Raw genomic sequence first — 18011 nt, forward strand, 5'->3', positions numbered from 1 at the left:
CTGCTTTCACAACGTCCAGATAAAATCTTGCCCTTCCATAGGTCTGACCACTCTTTCAACAACCGTTTTTAGTAGGTAATGAACAGTTCCAAGAGGATAACTTCCTTGATGCCCTTTGCTATTGTCTTTTTACAGTATCTCCTCAAAGCTTTTGGTTCTCCCGTTTTGAATTCTTTTTGTTCCTGCAGCCTGCTCTCCTATCCCCAACACACATTTACCTCAAACTTCCCCCTTTGTCTTGTGGTCTAGAACAAGGAAAAAAAAACTAACTTCTTTTTTTTCAAGCATGAAGGCAGAGACACTGCACATATCTTTCTTTCTCCACCCCTACCCATTCTTCACAAAGATAGAGGCTCAGCACCATCGTTCTCATCTGTCACACACCTCCGCCTCAAAGAGAAGGTACAAAAGCGAACATGGGCGACGTCCTTTTATATTCAGAGGAGCAAAAAGGGACAGCTAACACGTTTCAAATCCAAAAAGCATATTACAAGGCGATAACCCTTCTGTACGGGCCATCGGTTGCCATGCCCAGGGCGAGTTAAAGCCCAGTTTAGTCCGTAGGCACCGAGCGAGGGGCCAGGGCCAGGCAGGCCTATCGCCTCTCCTCACAGACCCACGCTCGCCCTTCTAACCCATCCGTATCGGATTTTCCTAATCGAGCTATCTCAGAGGAGTCAATCCTTGCTTAGACACCTTTAATGTATTTATTATGAATCGAAGCTTAAACTTGATAATACTGTGCCACAGATTAACTTGGACACATGAAACAGCTCCATAGTAAGGAGTGAAAAATCCGTACTTACAGCTACGAAGCAATGCGCTATTTTCACAACCTTATTTTTGTTCAAGTGCAGGGGCAAAGTGCCTTGTTAAAGGCAAAATATGTACTGATAGGAATTACCTCAGGACAACGTGGCCAGAGCTTACCGCACGTAAATGCCTGGAAATACGCAGCGGTAAGGTGCACAGAGCACCTTTTCCGTCCTATTAGTGAATGCACCAATGCCCAATAAATGCAGTTATTTTATCCATTGTAAAACTCCTAGACAGTAAAGAATATGAAAACGTCACATAAATTACATTCTTTCACCAGAGCGGTTAAGCTGATGCTTTCAATTACACACTCTTTGTGAAGTTAAAAGATACCGTATATACTTACCTATTTTATACATTTAACAAGCAACGAACAGCCAAGTGCTCATTGTCTATTCAGAGCTTCAAATCAAGCGCCCAGCTGTGGCAGTTAACCACGTTTCCCATTAAGATAGAAGGGTGGTTGTTTTTACTCAACAAACAGTTCATTTTCATCGTAAGTCGAAGGGAAAAAGGAAGTTTGCCAGAAGCATGGGTTTTGCCATAGCGTAAAGAAGTGACTAGCAGGTGGTTCTGCAGCACAATTAGGTCAGATTTCTACATTTATCTTGGAATAATCCGGAGTCCTGGCTATGGCAGCTATGATAATTTGGCTTCATCTTGTTATTGCTAAAAACTTTCTGCGACATACCCATTCATCTCCAGCAGAAACTTACCGTACGTACTTTGATGCACTACAACCGCTCCCACTTACAGTTTTATTTTAGTACCTTTTCATCCTCTGAGAGTTTACGTTCCCTCTTGAAAATACTAAGAAATCCATCCCAGCAGTGTCAAACTTTTTTTTTTTAATTTATTTTTCTAGCTGGGTAGACTTTGCCCTCTATTTCTTCCTGCTTGCTTCCTTCTCCAACTCTTTCTACGGAGGCTGCAGATTTTTTTGTTGGTCCGTTGAACAGATCTAACTGCGCGGTGAGCTTCTACTCACCTCAACGCTTCCCCTCTTTACAGCAAGGTCCCGTAGCTGGCCCAGGGCAAGGTCAGACAGGCGTAGCCCACCCGCTCCTGAGGCTCCTTGGCACAGTCAGGTTACGGTCGGGTCGAAAATACCGATCCCAACAGCCGTTCTTCAATGGCAGCTGGTAGTGAATATTAGGAGAACATCTGACTCGTTTGCTAGGTGTGGAAGGAAACTCTTTGCTGTATTTTCAAGGCTCCTACAGTCATCAGTTTAGAAAAATCCAGAGCCAGCAAGTGTAGCTGGGCCATCATATCACTGCGATCTTAAAAAGGGCCTGGATATACTTTTTTCCGTGACGCTGATTCCTTTTTTGAGCTTGCTCACATTTCAAAACACTTCGTGGCAGCGGGTGTCACAGTTTGATGAGGCAGTACAGAAATGTTTTCCTTGTGTAATCATGCAACCTAGTAATTGCGTACAGTAACTCCTAGTTCTCCCGCTAGAAAAAACAGTTAGAGCTTTTCCTGCCGTTTATTACCTTACAGACCTAAGTGACTATTTGCTTCCGTAAGGATACCATTAAAGAGTTCATTAAAGTCGCTATTAAAACGTGGCGTATCGACAATAACCCCCTGAATCGGGCACCGTGCCTGGCTCAGGAGGCCCCCGGGCTGGCTTCTGCGCCTCGCTGCTGCAGGACACGGGCTCTCGCGGCGCCCACGGCTTCCCTCGCCGCGCTGCGCTGCCGTTTACCAGCTCTGCACCGGCAAGCCGCAGCCTGCCCCCGCTTACCGCACCTCCTGTCGCCTCAGGCTCCCAGGTTGCCCAGCTGGCTGGCAGGACACAAATATTCAACTTTTCCTTGTCAGACGTGACACTGGAGCCTACGGAGACGCTAGTGTTTTTGTTGCCTTATTTCCCCTTTTATAGATCTGTGCTTTCTTTAGGCCTTCACTGGAAACAACCCACCTTGTAACCCCCGTCTCGTTTGCTCTTGCTCTAAGAACCCCATCAATTCTCTACCTTCCAGCAGGTTTCCGATACATCTATTACAACAGTAATTTCGGATGTCCAAAGCACACAGATTTCGGTATGCTGCTATCGTTTTTAAGGCTTCAAGCATTAGTATAAAAATCTGCATATTTGGTCTTGGTCTGGTTGCTCAGCTGGTCTAATCGGAATAAAATCTTACTTCCCAAGGCACTACTTCATTGGTTTCTACCTGAAGTTAATCAAATTCTACCCTATCCCTCTATAAGAAAGCTGAGCTTCAATGATTTCCTCCACAGAAGATGAATTCCCTCAAACTGCTCATTTGTCAAAATCATTCATTCCTCAAGTTCCCTACAGACTTCTGACTTTAAATGGCATTCTGGCTTAAATGAAACCCATCTTAAACGGTGACTATTAAAAGGAGCCCTGAAACTCCATGAAAACCTGGAGACACTGCTAAGCATGTTATTTACCTCCTGGTTACTTACCTTGTTTTATTTATGAAAATAGACTTAAAGGAGAACGTACGGTGTGTAGCCTGTACGTAGTATCAACTCACCATGTAATAGATGCTGGCCAACGAACGTACAGGGCAATTTTACACGGTTGAGAAAGAAAGGCAGTTTTACCCTACTCTCTGGAAGCTTAAAGTATGTGAAATGCATGATGACCAGCCTGCTCAATTTTATCACCTCTTCTTCAGACTTTTTCCACTAGAGCAACGGCAGAGAGGTGCAGAGCCTGGAGCCGATCCCGCTCTTTCAGGCCCCTCATCCCCTTTTATTAGGGTAGTACGTGGATCAAGGAGCTCAGGCAGGGTGCACAAAGGAGCATTCCACAAAGCTTTTCCTTTCTTTTCTAAGTCCACTATCTTTTACTACGCCACAAAGTCCGAGTCTTAGCACCAAATATGCTTTGGCAACGGGGCTCCTTCCGCAGCAGCCTCCTCGCTGAGTTGTTGAGAGTTCATTTTGACAGCAATTTGGAAGATCACGCAGGTAATGGCTCATTCCAGCGTGCTCCGCCCCCAACGATAACAACGCATCTCTCAATTGACTAGAAGAATATTTACCAGGACAAGGCATCATGGCTTCAAAGAAAGTAATTCCTAGTTCTCACTCTGCCGGTAATGACGGGTAGGTCACGCAAGGGTAGCGCTCTCAGACTTGAACCTAAATCCTCCACGCCGCAACCAGCCCACTCCATTTTCTCTAACAACAGGAGGTTAGCAAAGCAGCTTGTAAATCAAAAACTAATCCTGAACGGGAGCCAGCTTTTAGAACAGCATTAAATGGCAGGCATTCTTCCACACTGCATGAGGACTGAGCTCCGGGTGCCCTTTCACCTTGCAATCCTATAATACTGCTGGCCAAGTACTAGCACTTCGGGAAGAAGTTTGATCACTGCCCTAAGCAGTTCAGAGAGCAACTCCAAAGTTATTATTCTCACAAGCAAAACTTCACATGATATTTAAATGCCGCTACAGAGAACCTTCTCCATCTTCTCTCCTTTTAACACTCCCATGCTCCTACCAGGAAAAAAAAAAACTTCATACTGGATCCAATTAAGATGCAATCAATTTTAACTGAGTGTGTTCTGAGTAGGCATAAATATTTCTCATAAAGGAAGTTAGTAAATTTGATTGATATAGATTAATACGGAGAAAGTGAATTATATTACGAACAGCTGGAAATTCACTTTGTCCTTGCAAGCACGCGATAATACCAGAGGTCCCTTGGCCTTCAAGGACCTACAAATCAAAGAGGAAGAGGAGTTTCTCAAACAGGGCAAAAAGATCCACTTAGCACAGCAGGAATTTAAACGCTGGTATGCTAACAGCTTGCTACAATTCTGTGCTAATGACCTGTCAACTTCAAGTTTCAAAATACAGCTCTTAAGTTGGAAATGTCCTATTCTGTATTCATGCCTTTGCTTCACATTTCAAGTCCCAGTTCGTTCTTGTTTGTTTCCCCCATGATTATTATTTTTATTATTTTCATTTAACATCAATTGTGCTACATACATTTTTTTCTTTACCAGTATCGGTACCCCTCTACTGCTTATGAACTTCTCTCTCTTGATTCTGGCTATTCAATTGCTGCTGATTTGGCCGGCGAGTAAGACCACAATCGAGAGTTTGCTAACCCAAATCAAGCGTTTTTACTTGTCTCCAGTTGGAAATTAACTGAATGAACATCACAGGAGATGGACCGGTTTCTCGCCACTAACCAGTACACGTTGTCCCCATGAACACCCGTACACCAAGCGTGCTCATCCCTTCCCTGATGACTGGGGAGTTCTCCCTTAAATATCCACAGAAGATGCATCCTCAAACCTCATCTCTCCTTCAGCGCGGCGTGGCATACTAGGCAGAGGAAGGACGAGTACATCATATGCTCAAAGCAGTAGAGTAACATTGTATTGAGGCTTTGAGAAAGGCATAAGACTTGATAAAGGGACAGGTCAACGTCTACTCCGCAAATGCTTGAAAAGGAGCACTGTCCCACGCTGCTGCCAGAGTCAGGTGGGCTCCAGTAGAAACGCGCTCCAGCAATCACCAGTGCTCACTTTGCTGTTTCCCAACACGTTCTAGCACAGCTGGAAATCCACCTATGCTGGAAATAAACTGTATAGAAGACTTCTAAAGAGGCTGATTAACATCAGGATGACAAAGACATTAAAGCGCTAGACAATGAGGCATTTGGGAGACTCCTCTCCTTGGTGAGATGAAAATCTACCACCACCTTCGAAAGAAACCTAAATCTCTGTCACTCTGGCTGACGCAGTACCGATGAGGAACGTCACTTCCAGAGTGACAAAAGAAAAGGAAGAAGAGTCTTCTGCAGGGTATATAGTCAGCGCGCACAAATACACATACACACATAGCAGGGTGGGGAACTCTAACCTAATACAAATACGCTGGGCTCCAAGCAAGCCATTTCCACTCAGGCGTCAGACCTTGGAACTGCAATCAGAGTCTATGAAAGCACCAGTCCAGCATTTAACAGGAGTCAAATAAAAAAACCCGAAACAGTAGAAACCATTAGGAAACCAAAAAAGCCACCACACCCCGCCTCAAACTTTTTGCCATTATATACTCTTCAGTGGCCCTTCATCCACGGCATCGTTTGTAGTCCCACCCATCACACGGCGACGGACTGCTCTGCACGCTTCTTCTGGGCAGGAGTGGGTTTGCCCGCGCCTGGAGGCAGGATACCCTGGCAGACGGCCCCGGCATCGGGCACCGCGGCTGTTTGGTCCTCTCTCCTTCCCATCAACTATAACATCGCTGCAGATTACTAGTTGCAATTAGTGGCTTACGACGAGAAGTGAGATGAAGCAAGGCCTCACCACAGGGGAGTGACGACAGTCACAGCTATGTTTTCATCCTGCTGACGGAGCAGCCTTAACCACCCCTTTCACTGAGTTACACCTGCAGTTTAAAGTGAGAGGAGCTGCACCTCACTCTGATTTATTTGGGCAGCAACAATCCAGACATCTGCACAGGAGCAGGCCGCCCTAGGCTGCTTCTGCACTCAGCGGAGACCTCATTCACATGGACAGTGGTGTCTGTGGCGCACTACATCTATTTATTTACCTTTCCCATACCTTCGGCATGTCATCATCTCTCTGTACTTCAAGAAGCTGAAGATTTTTCATATAGGTTCCTATTGATTTTTTCCCCACGCTTCTAACAATCTCCATTAGTCACTTCTAATTCAGCTGTATCTTTCACTGACAAGGGATGACCAGAAAGAGGACAGGGCTGTCACACTTGGTTAGCCGCCTTTGTTTTCTTTGGCTTTGCATCCCTTTTTGTGTCAGACTTGTGTTTTCACCTCGCTTGAGAGGACAGCTCAACTCTTTAAACCGTTTGTCAAACTGCTGCTAAGTTGGAGAACCTTTGGTATGGTAAGAAATGCTTTAAAACTCCCTCTTTCGATTTCATCAAGCGGAGATTGAGGAATGACCTGATCAGACTTGCGCTGCCTTAAGGCACCAGGCCAGAAACTGCTTTCGCTGGGGAGAACAACAGTCCAGCAAGACTGGATTCTCACCACGGGAACAAGGAAGGTGTATTTTCTTTTAGAAGTGGAATATTTAACTTCTCAAGCAGTTTATCAGCAATGTGAATGGACCGTTCATTCACAGAAACGTTGTTCGATAATGACTGGAAAAACAGAACCTGCGCTGTGTGAGGATATTCACATACCCTGAGAGACAAGAAGGTTCCAGCAACTTTATAATCTGTTCAGCCAGCTATAGCACTTTGATTTTCCAGTTCTCAGGCTCATCCTTGCACTCATCTAACGGTAAGGTTTATATTTTGAGTTGAGCTGGGAGAGCGTTCTCCTTCGCTAATGCCCGGATGTCTTTGATGGGATGAAGCAGGAAAGGGCAAGAGGCTTATCTCGACTCAGCTTTTTCTTTCTTCTACTTTTCTGTGGCTTTAACCTAACAGATAGCAGTCACGTACAAAAAATTGGACCGACATCTAGACCTCCTGAAAGACATGGAGCTATTCCTCAGTTGTCACATCGCTCACCCTGCTGAAATGCTTAGCAGAGCTAGTAGAAGCGGTATTAAAAGTTTCAAGGCTACGCCCAGCTGTGGAATGAAAAGGACAGCGCAAATCAGTACTGAAATGAGCGTAAATACGTGTTTTCAATGTATTTTAATGTTTCCCAATCCAGCATACACAAGATATGAGACACTTAACAAGGCAGAAGACAAAAGAAAAACTAGCAGCTAAAAGGAAGATACGAAGTAACGGCCTGGACCGCTCTGACTTCTGTTTCAGTTGGCTGCATGGAGAGTACCCTTTACCAGGGGATGAACGGATCTTTTGAACACCATCTGCAGGCCACAGAAACGGCACTCACTTCTATCTTTTCTTGGACAAATGGGTAACTATTTCATAAATACACTAAAAAAACCATATGTAGCCCTTGGTTACATGAAAATAAGTCACAAACTGCATTTGACCCAGACCGAGCAGGTTCCCCACTGCTGATTTACGCGTTTCTCCACAAGCCCAGGAACCAAACTCTTCCCAGCTCAGCCCAAGCCTGCGGCAGATCTTCCCTCGGCGTCAGGGGAAGCACGGCCGCTACCGGCCACGAGCTCAAGTGAGGATCAACCCGTCCGTTTTGTAATGATCCTTTTCAGACTGTTTCAACTCTTCTGACCTACAACCGGCACACGAATGTAATGTTTTAATTTGAGATATTTACCTCTGACACCTACCACGCATGTTTGCAGATACACAACTATCCAAGCTGAAAATTAACACAGATCTTGCCACAGATTATAAAGAAATAAAACCAAAACAAGGCAGCACATTTTTCCAATTAAGGTTATCTCTTTTGTTTCTTTTCAACTATGCCACACCATATTTCAATAGTAAAAAACCCCCTAATTTCCAATGTACTGCCAGTTGGGCGAAATTGCCCTTGAAAAAAAAAAACAACTACCATTTCCCATCTGTCTACAGAATAAAGGATTAAAGAAAGGAAATCTCTTATTCAATTTAAAAATGAGGCATCAATATGTAGCTGCTTCAGCTCTATCAAACTGAATTAACAGTTCATGGGTATAAAGTTTTTTTTTTCCCCCCCCTCAGTCTCCTCGAATGTTTGTCTTTCTTCAATACAATTGATATTTAAAAAATAAAAATTAAAAAAGCCACAATCAAACAACCTACAACCTCATAACCACCCAATCCCTTGTCTGTTTACAAACAGCGAAAATTTACTAACTTAAGTTGTACTTAACCTTCCTAAACTGACAGTACAACTTACTGGCTGTGTTTTTTTGAAGTCTCAACTCCAAACAAGTATCGACTGCGCCCAAATACGAGAAGGACTCGCGCCGTTCGGAGCAGAAACCTGGCACAAGCAAAGGAAGCGGCAAGAGCCGCGATGCGGCAGCTCACGCGCCGACTGGTGCTGCAAATCAGGCAGTAAAAGGTGCTCGTCGTGTTCGGGTCTGCACAGCCACCTGCGAGCCCGAGTCGCTCCCGTGGCAGTACTGCTCCTCTTGACCATAACGGATTCAGCTGATTAACATGAGATAATTGTAATTGTACCTAATGGTAAAACTACTTAAAATCCCCAGGCGATACAGAGAAACTGTTGCATAAAGATCCTGGCTTCCAAGGAAGCACGGCAGTCGTACTCAACAAGTTGTAAACCCCACAGAAGGTATCTTTAATCTTCCTACCTCACACTGAAGGAGCTACACTTTGTTGTTGTTTGAACGAGTGCTGTAAAGCGCAAGCAGGCAAAACCCCATGCAACGCGATGAGCGTACAGTTTTATCATCTATTCCCTCTCTATCCCTCCATGTTGACTGAGTGAGGCCCAATGAAGCGTATATATTTTGAATTAACTATGAAAACCATGTCCTGACAATACCCCTCCCATGCTGGCATTTACTGGTGCTCAGGAACTGTTTGCAATCTTGTATTCTAACCACTATCAATTATCATAAAAAGGTTGAAGTCTTCACCTGCTGTTTGATGAATAATGCATGAGAGAGCTTTCACCAACAGGCAAGAAATCTCATTTCCAGATCTTTAACACTTGGTGTATAACAAGCAGTGATCCGGAGGGACCGGAACAAAGCGTGTTGTCCAGTTGCCGAGTCTGGTCAAAGAAAGGTGCTCTTTAAGTGTCTTTTACAGAGCGTGCCGGTATCCCAAAGGCAGCTGAAAACCTATGGTTTACCATGGGATGCTGGTACTAAAAAACCTGAAATAGCAGAAAGTAGTTACAACTGGTATCATATGATATTCCAATGAGGGGAAAAAAATAATCAACATCTCAATAAACTGAAAGCCCTGTAAGGATGGTCACTGTATGCACTGTTTAAATATGCATTCTTCTTATGGAAATACGTTTTGCAGCCCACTGTTATTGGGCTTTTTTTTTTTTCTTAAGTAACCGAAGCAGCATCCCTCAAGGCCCACCTTCAAGCTATGCTACAAAAGAGGAGGAGCGCACCCTTCTCTTTCAGCTCCTCTCAGCCACAGATGCTTAAAAGCGGGGGCACGCTGGGGGAGAGGCAGGGGAAGCAAAGGCGCACGTTGACAACACGTCTTAAAGATAAATAGTTTCTCAACCCTGAGATTAATTAAGTGCCTGGAGGGGGGTCTCAGAGCCCCTGTTGACAGAGGGACTACACTTCCAGAAGCAGCATTGCTTTGTGATGCTTCAACAGGAACATTAATGCTTAATAAAAGCATGAAACAAACTCCATATGGTAGCTTTGCAAATTTAACATGTTAATACATTACGAGCTGATGATACTGATGCTGGTTGAGCTGTACTTGAAAGGGTTTTAATAACCCGGGGCAGTCGTCCCTAAGCACCTCGTGCCAAATACACATGCAGTGGCGAAGCAGGCGATCCCTCCCAGCAGTCTGCAGCGGGCACAGAAGTACGAGGAGCCCTGCTAAAACACACAGCCTGCGGCTACCGAGCAAAAAACACACCTAAGATCTGACAGCTTTTGCTGCGCGCGCAGGTTTACAGAAAGACGCAGATGCCTTTGCGTTCACGGTCTAGCAAAAATCCAACGTAACGTTCGTTAAGCGTTGGGGAAAAGACGTTAAGATTTTCTTTTTTCAAGGCCCTTCTGCAAGGGCCTCGCTTTTACAAGAGAAGTGGGAGAAATTAACTGCAAAGTGCATTCCTTCATGGACAAACGAAGGCAAGGACAAGAGGCCAACGGCTTCGAGGACTCTTCCCTTTAGATGTATGAACACTAACGTCCTATTGAGGGTGTAAGGTCCTATTGCGAAACAGTCTTTAAATTGTGAAAGCAGTCTTAACATATTTTCCAAGTAGGACAAGAAAAAAATAACACCACAGAAAATTTCTTTAATAAAGTATGCAAAGCCAAAACTGCTGACAAATGGACTGCTACTCATCTGATTTAGAAAACAAACCAAAAAACTAAAACTCACTCTTTCCCACAGAAAAGAAGTGGGAGCACATGAGCGTGTAGAGCATCGCATCATAAACATCAACCACTTGGGCACTTCTTTTCCTTCCTTAAGTGGGCAACTTCTTACTATCAGATAAGATACAGGTAACAAAAACCTCATCCAATTCCAACCCTGAAAGACAAATATTTCAAATTTTGCCTCAAATGAATTGCTAAAACATCTGGGAAACAGAGTCAGGGTTTTGTTCTCAACACACAGCTGCAGGAGGTCTGACACCTATACTTCACGCCTTACCCAGCAAAGCCCAATCCTGTCATGCTTGGAAGAACTCTTCAGCCAAAACTAAAGCTGGAGAAAATGCATACATCAGTGCATACATCATACCGAATAGTCCAAACTATTCAACAGCCATACCAGAGAAAGATTTTGTAATCTTGAGTAAGAGATTTTGTACTTCTCGCAGACCATTCAATCAATCACAGTTTATCCCCAATCCTGAAGTACATTGGTAAGATTATCTTATTCCATTCAATCTAGAAAAACTACATTGCATAAACCATCTAACAAAGGATATAAAAATCCTGCAGAGCGCACCGCCAGAAAACAAACCTGTTCCCTTTGACTGCTGTTCTGTGTAGATAAGAAGTTTACATTTATTTGCTTATCACTGTAGAGCATGCCCGTCATCGCCCAAAGAAAATGGTCAAGCATTGGAAGAGGCTGCCCAGGGAGGTGGTGGAGTCACCATCCCTGGAGGCGTTCAAGGAATGTGTGGCCATGGCACTGTGGGACATGGTTTAATGGGCATGGTGGGGTTGGGTTGATGGTTGGACTTGATGATCTTACAGGTCTTTTCCAACCGTAGTGATTCTGGGATTCTGTGAAATGGCCATGCAATGCAGAGAAGAAATATATAACAAGCGTAACGGACTGTCTTTGGTAAAAATATGCTGATACAGTGACTAGATGCTTCTGGAGATAAGCAAGCTTTAGCTTTCAAACCTCAGAGCAGAGAAAACTATTCGGAATTAAGTAAAGCCATGTTGCAAAAACCTGAAACAGGCTCCACAGCGACACCATTCAGGTCTCAGCCACGGACAACAGTCTCATCAGAGTCTGAAACCTATGCAACTTAATTCATGCAGGTAAGGAGGATAAAACCCACAGAGATAAGTCTTCCTCTTCTTGTGCAGCGTAACATGACGCCACATGGAAAAGCAGAGCCGGATCGTTATTGTCCCGGCAAGCTGAACGATATGCTCCACGGAAAAGTTCACTGAGCCGCACATTGACCTGCCTCACAGAAACGCTTCAGTTGGGGTGATACAAAATCACTCCTATAGACTCCAGAGTTTGCACAGGAATCAGAGGAGACTTCTTTCACTGTCATTAACAAAAAGGAATATGCTCACTAAAGGAGTTTGTACCCACTCAAGATCAAAGGCTGATCTCTTCTGCAGAGCAATCCTGAAGACAGCAGCGAGGCAGTCCGGGTTGTAGCGGCCTGATTGGGAGGATCAAGGTTTGCCTGAAAGCTGTTGCAGCCAGATGATTTCCAGCCACCAGGATGCAATTAGAATTTTATACTAAAAGACCCAAGAAGGGTAAGTTCTGACACTTATGAATATATCCTATTAATAAAGCTGTTTGATATCCTAAGTTGCAAAGTAGCAGAAGAGTGAAGCGGCAGCTGCCGAGTTCCCCCATGCATAGGTGATGTAAACCGGATGCTCTTGCAACCAATCATTTCAGGTTTCTTACAGAAACCACCAGATGAAAGCGTGCCTCGCGCTAAGCGGGGGAACAGACTAGACGCGTGGGTTTTGACTGCCACGGATGGCGTCACTAAAAATGACTGGCCCCAAAGCAGATCTTTGGCAAATCGCTCTGTCTGATCCTTCCCCCTTAAACAGCAGCAGTGCCTCTTGATGCTGCAACGATTTTCTCACTCATCCACAATTGTGCACATAACCTGACTTTTTTTAAACTACAATTTCTGTTCTAGAAAGTCACAGACTGATGTCACATCAGCTATGGAGCGGTATATTCATTTTACCTAGATTGTATTTACTGGCATGCTTAGACTTTTTGTCACGTACTACTGAAATCAGGTCCTGAATAATTTCTGTTCCTTAAAACACTATGTTGTATTTGTTACTGTTCAGCCAATACGTATGCCAATATATTTTCCAATCATACATTATTGCCAAGCTTGAAAGAGTTATTAAAATCTTCACTGTCTCATCCGTGTTTTCATGCATCAGCTCCTTCACTACTGTGGGATGAAAATTTTCTGCTTTCCTTTCCTGCCCCTCCTGGTCCTCCTGCTTTGAGGACAGACAGCTCACCGATTTTTATCCAGCCTAAATGCAGTCACTTCCAGTGCTGCCGTACCGTTCCATCAGGCGGCCTGCCCTTGCCCCCAATTTCAGGACGGGCCTCCTTAATTACAACCCAGACCATGGGCGCATTTAGGTTTGAGGCAATATCTAAAACCATCTTTAACCTCTACTCCCCCTTAAAGCACAGCCATCCCACTTCATTTATATTTTTTCTTCTCTTTGCTGAAAAATATTTTTCTTTTTAACGTCTATTTCAATGTCCGAGTCAACCAGATTTTGATAGTTCTCCCTTCCTGATGTCCTGGTCAAAGCCTCCTTTCCTGACTGACCCCTTTCTCTGTTTCCCATCTACATCCCAAGTGGTTTTGAAGAATCTCATTTACCTAGTTGGTTCATTTTTAGCAACTCGAGTTAATAAAATAAAATCTTACTTATTTCCTTAAAAAGCATTACTTAAAGTGGAAAAAAAAATTAAAAATCAAAGTGATTAAATATTGACCTATGAATTTAAATTCAACTGAAGAGCTATACTGATATTCATAATCCTGAACCCTTTCAAATACCAGCTCTCCTCCACTGTGATAAAGAACATCCCAGACACTGAACTCTGTTTGTCCCATCCTTTTTGATATTGTAGTTTACTATGCAGGTCAAATAAAACAAAACGTCCTGAATGTATAATGATTTTTGCCTGGAGGCTGCTGATCCCAGATACCTGCAGCACGTGTCATTCTGAAGCTCGTGTGAATGTCCTGCGTTAATACAGCAACATCCCAACTATGAAGAAAAATAGGCGTATAGAGCGCCTAGGTTCTCAACTAATACCCCAAAGCTTTTCTGAGCAACATGAAATGAGTGAGTAACAACTCAAAGAAAATGTTACCGAAAATGGTTGTGAGCTAGGGCTAAAGGAGAGAGTGCCAACCGCAAGGCTTCCAGTCATCAGAATTGCCTTTAACAAAGAGCCATCCTCAACTATGCTTTAAATGAGAAAACAGCATTTATGTTCCAAGCGACTTAAGAATAACTGCATTTGGTAATTTTCTGATTTACCTAGAAAACTCATCATCCAACAAGGTGGCTGTTAGTGAAATTCCTTTACGTTTCCACGGGAGTGCTGGCAGTCCTCCTTTGGTAACTTTTGCTCCCACTTTCTTTTCTAAAGCTGTAATTCCTGTCTAGCTAAGAATAATGAGCTATAAATGAGAAGTTGAGAAAGTTACACAAATCAAATCAGCAGTAGCTAATCCAATACAAGACGTTAGGTAAAGTCAACTGCACTTTTTTACTTACAACCTCAGTGTCAAACTCTGATGTCCTCCTGGACTGTCAAAACCCACTGTGACCCCCAAGCAAGTGCTCAATCTCACAGACCAAATACTTCCCCCCTCCCCTGGGGATGGAGCTGCCTGCACTGTCATCACAGAAGGTCAGTCCTAGAACTGCAATCATCTTTAACAAGAATTATTTCAGTGGCCATTATCTTGCTCTTTTTCTTTTTGATTCAGTACTTCAACTCTCACCTACCTCGGGAGTAAAAAAAAATTATTCGCTCTGATTTGTAATGAAGGGCAAAAGAGGAACTATTTCCAGTTGTCCTCTGCAATGCAGAGCAGAACATCCTGGGGACATCCAGAGAAGTTTAAGAGCCACAAGGTGTGTAATATTCAAAGCTACTGCACAGAACATCCAAAAGTTCCCCATGTCATTTAACGTCTCAGAAGCTTGTCTCTCTAAATCAGATCTTGATCCAGAGATTTTCAAGACACCTTAGATAAAACAGGAGCTACTGTATTCAGAGATATTTACAGAAACTGAAGTTTAACATTTCTCAATATTATACCAATTTCAATCCTGACAAATCAGGAACCATGAGGAGGAAAAAATGAGTATGACTTCCTTAGAGCTGTTGGTGAAAGAGGAAAGTAAATAGCAAGCAGACAACGAGCACACCATCTCATTTATTCTTCTTTTCCTTCATGATCAACATAGGAGACTGTAGAACATTTATATATAAAGTGACAACTGTCCACCTGGACTTATGCGCCTAACACTCTTGAGGAGCTAATGAAACCCAGGTACCACCACGGTCTGCAAGGCGTGCCCGGTGCGAGTTCAACAGCTCCTCTTTCATGCTTTGGGAGTCACGGCTGTTTCACTAAGAAATAAAAAGGGAGTTGTGGCATCTATACAGCATTGCACTAAGCTGCGCTAAAGAACAAATCCATAAAGAAAAATAAAGTAAAAGTAGGAAAAGTAATGGAATGGAAAGAGAAACCAGAGGACTAGTACCTGCTCAGTTTCTTTTTTCTTACCTGTATTTTCAAATGAATAAACTCCACTTAATTTTTTGCAGAAGTCTGCGTAGATATTTAGTAAAGAACAGCAATCCTGAGCTTCAAAAGAATTGCCACCTATATGGCGCCCAACTGTACCCAATCTACCAAAGGATGCGTTTCATCAACACACGACTTCAGCTGTGCTTGTCCACATCTCTCCTGTTCTAAGACACGCAAGCAGCACCTCTGAAGCCAAGTGCAAAATTATAAGGAAGAGCATATCGATATAAAACGCTAGCGTACTTACAGCACTTTGGGAAAATAAAAAAGGAAACAAAGCTGAATGAATGCATTAGAAGTAACAGCTCAGAAAAAGGATAATAAAGCTGACAGGGAAGATCAAAGGAAAATAGATCTCCACTGATTTAAGGTTTGTTTGATTTTTATTTTTTTTTTTAAAGACGTGGCAAAGAATCAGTAAAGTCAGGTGAAACCCGCTAAACGTTCCCTTAAGAAAGGCAAATTTCATCTTTGAATTTCTGCTTTGAAATTTCTATCACTTCGAAGCAACAGAATTAAACCACAGAATAATTAGAGGGGGGAAAAAAATTAAAAACCACAACCCTGGGAGCTACATCAACACAGTGCAAAAAGAGAATCAAAGCAAGGGATGAATAACAATCTCTGGTAAACCGAATAAAGAAGAGCTTAAGGCAAAGCCAGAACTGAATTCCCCAGGGGTCTCTGGTCTGTGCGGTAGGCAGAGCTAATTCTGGAAACTGGAACTGATAACAAGTGACCTTTGACAGACAGATAGGGGGAACAACTTAAAAGCACCAAAACTTCGAAAGAAATTAGGACGTTCCACAGTTAATTGTGGTTAATTAGTGGTCAAACACTGGAAGAGGCTGCCCAGGGAGGTGGTGGAGTGACCATCCCCAGAGGTGTTCAAGGAACGTGTGGCCGTGGCACTGCGGGACATGGTTTAGTGGGCATGGGGGGGCTGGGTTGACGGTTGGACTCTATGATCTTACAGGTCTTTTCCGACCTTAGTGATTCTGTGATTCTGTTGAGGAATATTGCGTGTTATTCAAGGGGCTCCAATTTTCTTTGCATCAAGCAAGTGGGGATTATTATTCTTCAAACCAGCTCCTTAAACAAGCCTCTTAACTCTGATTGCAGAGAGAAAGCATAACTCACAAAAGGATTCCCAAAGGGACCTAGTAAGATTTTTGCTTTTAGAAGGAAAGAGGCACAAGAGGCATTAACAAGAGTCAGTGAACAGGTGAAGACGCAACGAGGAGGGAGGAACCGAAGTGAGGAGTACTACCTACCAGAAACGAAGGGAGAGGGGACGGAGCAGCACAGGAGCTACGCCTCAGGCTGCCACGTTCGCCAGCGCTGCGCCCTCCCGCTCCGTCCCTTCGTACGCTGGGTGGAACTGTGGAGAGACTTCAATGCATAAAACAGAGGGGGGGAGCTGCATGTGAAAGGTAATAGCACCAGTAATCAGAAAAAGAAAAAAGAAAAAGAACAAGAAAAGCTATCAGAACACACAGACATGCTGGAAAAGTGAGGTGGTTCTCTCAGCTGCCGGCTTCCTCAGGGATGCCCTTTCCAAAAACTATTAATTCCCTGCGTGGAAGATAATTTATCACAGAATTGCTCTTTTAAACTTCACCTTGTTGTGACAGTGACAAAATAATAGGCCCAGCACAAATGCTCAGTAGTGCATTTCAGAAGCAATATTTGCCAGATTTTTCATTGGTCTCATAAACCATCCTGAAAAATAAAACTTAATGCCTGGCAGCAGACGCGTATAATTATTCTTCTGAAAAGAACTAATACACATTTGGGCTGATTTAGAACTTGGCATCAAGTAATTAAGCAAAGAAAAAAAAATTATGCCCTACAAGCCTCGCGCTCTAGAAGTTCAGCATCATTTTTATGCCGAACACATTCAGTACCACAGCCCCGGCCCCTCCGCTACGGTACCACAAACAATAATAAACCACCTGGTTTATGCACAAAAGAGCTCTGTCCCGAGGGGCAGGGAATCAAGCCAGGTCTTAAAAGAGCAGCATAAAAGCATTTCAGAGTTCACAGCTGACAGCAGCCCTACTCCCTCAGCAAATCCTTGATCAAAAAAACCCCTTCAGAGCCATACAGTTGACCACTGCTCCTTAAAACAGCTACAGAAGGAAGGACAGGCTTATCAGAGGAAGCAAATTATCACTAGGAATGTGCTAATGGCATAAATTAGAGGCAGAAACCCAGAAGGTTGAGACTTGATGATTTCTTTTAATCAGGCTGTATTTTCCTAAATAGTTACATTGGTAGGAGAAAACGTAGACTACCGTAGTAATGAGGAAAAATGGTAAGGGAATTAAGGAGAAAAAAAATAAATCAGAGCCGTGGAGGATAACATTTGGCTTGATTAACACAACTTTGAAAATCTAAAAGGATACAAGGAGTTTTCACCTGGGACTATGTAATAAAATAAACCAACAAATGTAATTCATGTTTGAGCCAAGCAAAGCTTCGAAAGCCATCAGTTATTGAATTATTGTACTGTTACAAGCACTCTGCTGTTCAAAACAAGCAGTAACTTAAGCGTTATTCTTATTAGTGTTTCGAAGTTGGAATAAAGCTAAAATTACTGATGTTTT

The 18011-nt window shown here is 43.4% G+C and overlaps 1 protein-coding gene across 1 annotated transcript in view; it reads right to left on the bottom strand.

Annotated features, from left to right (window-relative positions):
• The window catches only part of PCDH15 (protocadherin related 15), a 379975-nt gene that overhangs the window by 309263 nt on the left and 52701 nt on the right, over positions 1-18011 (bottom strand). The gene's annotated exons all lie outside the window — the stretch shown is intronic.

The sequence above is a fragment of the Gavia stellata genome, chromosome 9, assembly GCF_030936135.1.
Source record: "Gavia stellata isolate bGavSte3 chromosome 9, bGavSte3.hap2, whole genome shotgun sequence".
Taxonomy (NCBI): Eukaryota; Metazoa; Chordata; class Aves; order Gaviiformes; family Gaviidae; genus Gavia; species Gavia stellata.